The sequence below is a fragment of the Ursus maritimus genome, unplaced genomic scaffold (genome assembly GCF_017311325.1).
Source record: "Ursus maritimus isolate PB19 unplaced genomic scaffold, ASM1731132v1 scaffold_3, whole genome shotgun sequence".
In the NCBI taxonomy this organism is placed as follows: domain Eukaryota; kingdom Metazoa; phylum Chordata; class Mammalia; order Carnivora; family Ursidae; genus Ursus; species Ursus maritimus.
Window position 1 is genome coordinate 23,319,702 of NW_024425563.1, and position 4,960 is coordinate 23,324,661.

Here is a 4,960-nt window from a genome sequence, read left to right on the forward strand (position 1 = left end):
GGGGGGGGGGGGGGGGGGGGGGGGGGGGGGGGGGGGGGGGCTGCGTGGAGGTGAATGATGACGTGCTCCTGCCCTGGGAGGGGTCTGATGGGGGCCAGTGGAGAAGTAGGAGAGCCTGTTCCGGGCCGCTGCCAATCCAGAGCCCCAGGGACAAGGTTTTGAAGGTAGGGATGAAGTACCTTTTTATTACAATAAGGGAAGTGGGAAAATGAGACAGGAATCCCATTTGCCTTCACAAATGGTCCCAGGGCTTCTCACCCTATAGGGCATATTTAATGCGGAAGGATAACCATGGAGTGGGGGCACCACGACTCCCCCTTGTGGAGGGAGAAGGGGAGATCGGTGGCCTCCGTGGGGCACCCCAAGGCCCAGCAGGGCTAGGGCAACGTCTGAGGCTCTCATTTCCACTCCTTTGGCTTTTTCTTCAAAGCATCAGGACTTGCCTTTCCAGTGTCTCGCAGCTGGCTCTTACCACTGTCTCCTTGTTTGATTTGTCAAATCTCTGTTTCAGTTCACTGTTTCATACCCACTCTGACAGGCTGTCCCCCCCCTCCCCCTGGCCCCAGGACATCTGCCAGGCAGTGAAATCAAATGTGAAGTTAAACACAACTTGGCCCCACATCCTGTTCATTCTCCTTCTTCCTCTTCCCTGCACCCCTTCCTCCTCCCCTCCCCTGAACACACAACACCCAGGGGTGGCCGAGGGGCTGGGCTGGACTGCACCTTACCCCAAAGTGTTTCTTCTGGAAATTCGGCCCCAAAGTACAGGGTTTGCTATAATAAATTCTTGTGTACCTGTCACCCAATTTTAACAATTACCAACATTTTATTTTTTATTTATTTTTTAAGATCTTATTTATTTATTTGAGAAAGAGAGAGAGAGCATGAGTGGGGTTAGGGACAGAGGGAGAGGGAGAAGCAGACTCCCCAGACCCTGGGGTCATGACCTGAGCCAAAGGCAGATGCTTCACTGACTGAGCCACCCAAGCGTCCCAATTACCAACATTTTATTGGCCTTGTTTATCCACCCTCTTAATATATATTTTTTTCTGAACTATTTTAAGGTACATCCCAGACATCATTGCATTTCATCCTAAATGACTTCAGTGTGAATTTCTGATAAATAAGGAAGCATTTAAAAATAGAGGCACCTGGCTGGCCCAGTTGGTAGAGCATGTGACTCCTGACCTCAGAGTTGTGGGTTTGAGCCCCACACTGGGTGGAGAGGTTACTTAAAAACAGAATATTTAGGGGCGCCTGGGTGGCTCAGTTGTTAAGCATCTGCCTTTGGCTCAGGTCATGATCCAGGGTCCTGGGATCAAGCCCCACATCAGGCTCCCTGCTTGGCGACCCTGCTTCTCCCTCTTCCTCTGCCTGCCGCTCCCCCCCCCCATGCTCTCTCTCTCTGTCAAATAAATAAAAATAAAATCTAAAAAAAAAAACAAAAAAAATTAAAAAAATTGAAGTCTTCCTTTAAAAACAAACAAAAAAAACCCAAAATATTTAAAAATTAAAAAAAAATAGGGGCGCCTGAGTGGCTCAGGGGTTCTGGGATGGAGCCCTGGGGCTCCCTGCTCAGCGGGGAGTCTGCCTCTCTCCCTCTCCCTCTGCCCCTCCCCCCACTCATGCTCTCTCTGTGTCAAATAAATAAAATCTTTTTTAAAAATTAAGAAAAATTGGGGCGCCTGAGTGGCTCAGTCGTTAGGTGTCTGCCTTCGCCTCAGGGCATGATCCCAGCATTCTGGGATCAAGCCCCACATCAGGCTCCTCCGCTGTGAGCCTGCTGCTTCCTCTCCCACTCCCCCTGCTTGTGTTCCCTCTCTCGCTGGCTGTCTCTCTCTGTCGAATAAATAAATAAAATCTTTTTAAAAAATTAAGAAAAATTAAAATAATTAACCACCATGCCATCACCCCAGTTAATACAATTAGTAATAATTCCTTTCATCATCTAACACAGAATCCATACTCAGGTTTCCATCACTGTCTGAACGCTGTCTTTGACAGTTGGTTTGGGCTTATATCTTTGAACTAAAAAGGAAGAGGTTTGCTGAGCAAGTTAAGAGTGAGCAGAATTTGAAGAAGTTTAACCTTTAATGGTCAGGTCGGCGTTCAAGCTTTTGACAGAATTAGCTGACCTGATATAATGGGCTTGTTAATACAGGAGTCTCCTGTTCCTTCGGTCACCTAGCAAGAGTGCGCTGGAGGGGACACAACAGCCAGGCGCGGGGCGGGGCCGGGTGGTCCCGCCCCGCACAGGAGCTCAGCCGGGGCGGGAAGGGTGGGGCGTGCGCGAGACCCCCGCAGAAGTGACTCCTCGCGAGCTGCGCCTGTGGCCGAGTGGACAGGGGCCGTGGGAGCTCAGTAGAAGGAAGAAGTGCTAATATATTAAGTCCCTTTCTTGTAAAAAGACATTTTAGGCAGGTAGCAGTTGGTGATCGAGACTCCCTTGATTTGGCCCGATCTTTCCTCCAATCAGTGATCACCGGGGTGTCATAGATTGGATGTTTGTGTCGCCCCAAAATTCATGTGTTACATCTTAACCTCCAAGGTCAGGTATTCAGAGGTGGGGCCTTTGGGAGGTGATTAGTGTTATTTTAAATAATGATTATATACATAATAATCAGTAATGAGATTAGTGCCCTTGTAAAAGAACCCCGGCCAGGTCCCTCGCCCCTTCCAGCAGGTGAGGACACAGTGAGAGATGTGGTCTATGAACCTGGAAGCAGGCGTTCACCCCACACGGGATCTGCTGGCACCTTGATCTTGGACTTCCAGCCTCCAGAAGTGTGAGAAATAAATTTCTGTTGGCTATAAGCCACCCAGACTATGGTATTCTGTTATAGCCGCGCAAATGCGGCAAGACAGGCGATGTTAACTTAATATGTATCGCTTTTCTTTGCATCTACCCCTCCCTCACTTCTTCCCCCTCCTTCCTCCCTCCCTCCCTCTCTCCCCTCTCCCTCCTTCCTTACTAATCTTGTCATTCTTCCATTTAGTAGATTCCTCTTCCTGTCCTGCTCTCTTTCCCGTGTCAAGCTTTCCTGAAGTGGATTTCCTTTCTCCCCAGGAGCCTTCTCTTCTTTTCTCATAGGCCTGGCTCCTAGGACGGTTCTCTGAGTTTTGGTGTGTGGTGCTTAGCCCTCTCTGGAATCCGGCTTCGCATTTCTCCCAGCATCCGACTCCATCTCCCCTTGCTTGCAGTTGTCTCACTCTGGGTTCCTCCAGCCAGAGACAAGGGTTGTGGTGAGGAGGTGTATTTGGGAGGCGACCCTAGGAAGCAGCAGTGGGGAGCAGGGGCTGTGGGAACGGGAAGGAGGAAAAGCTGTTGGGAGTGCCCGCGGCTGTGATGACTGTGGGCACCCAGGGCTCAGTGCTACAGAATGCACCTTAGAATTGCCCTTGTGGAGGGGCGGAGGCAGGGCCATTTATCCACAGACCCCCATTCTCCACTGGTTGAGATTTGCTCCTCTGGGAACTTCCCCCTCCCCCTCCCCTCCTGGCTGCCCCGAGAGGGCTGAGAGGCTCCCTAAAGAGCCAAGGGGAGAGGTGCAGGGAGCCTTGTGCATGGGCGTCCATACCGCAGCTGTGGTTAGCTCAAGGAGGGCTGTCTGGTACAGCAAGTCTCACTGCTTTTGCTTCTCTGACACTTCAGTACCAATAACAGCAACATTATTTATTGACTGCTTTTTTGTATATCAGTCATTGGGCTAAAAGCTTCCCAAAGATTTTATCATCTAACCTTCTAAAGACTTGTGATGAAGGGGCTATTATATTCCCATTGTACAGATGACAAACTGAGGCTCAGAGGGGTTAAATAACTCGCCTAAGGGTTAAGCATCCTCTGCGCCGGGAGCTGGGGTTGGAGATAAGGGCTGGGCTTGGAGACTGTTACTTTTCTACATCCTTGACTCCACCATCTTCTGGATGATGGTGCGTTCCCAGGGCAAGGACCCTGGAGGGCTGAGGATTTCAATGTACCAGTGAGCTTAACCCAGGTGGATCTGTTGGTCAGTGAGCACCAGACTCAGAGCCTGTTGGTAAAAGTTTGGAATAAACTACTCCACGTTCTTTTTGGGAAAGTGGTGTATAATTTTTTTGGTCATGTGCTGTTGTGCAGGAATCTGAGATGGGTTCTTCTGAAATATCCCGGTGGGTTGACCTGACTTCTTTCTCCCTAGGCTCTGAAAAGTCCTGCCTTTGGAGATTGAACATGGTCAGATGCTGCTCCCAGAGTCTGCCAGCTGTTTGGGAGATGTGAGCTCTGCCTCAGGGAGAGCAAGAGAATGCCCAAGGATGGAGAAGGTTCTGGAAGGATAGCTTGATGAACATGCCTTTCCACTGTGACTCTGGCAGTCACCTCACAGAACAGGGAATGACATTTCCAGGCCTCTGCTCTGAGACCCCTGTTACTGTGGGCTGACTTCCAGAGCCACTCGGGCATGGGAGGGGGGCAGCTTCTAAGGCTCGTGACTGCTCGGAAGCAAGACATCTCAGACAGTCCCAGACGGCCACCAAGGGGCAAACACATTGTCCCTGAGCCCTGTTACCCATCTCAGGCTGGCAGAGACTGGGGCGGGTCATGTCACGGGCACTTTTCTAGGTCCTTGGGGATGAGTGCAGAGAAAGTCTTGTAAGAGACGGACCATGGCCATCTTCAGCGGTGTGGGCCAAAAATTCTTTTTTATTTAAGTTGGTTTGCATTGGATTTCTGTCGCTTGTGGCTAAAGAAGTCTTGACTGGTACAGAGGCCAGCCACTTCCTCGAGCTGCCAAGTGACCTACTTAGGCTGTTCCAGCCAGATCTGACACCCCCCCCCCCGAAGCCCTCTGCGGCTTCCCCTTCTTCAGGATCTTGGTCTCCCTTTCCTCCACCATTTAAACTAGTACTCAGGGCAGGGTTGGCAGCTGTCAGCTATACTTTGAAATCGCCCACGGAAGTGACTGCTTGATGGGCCAGCCCC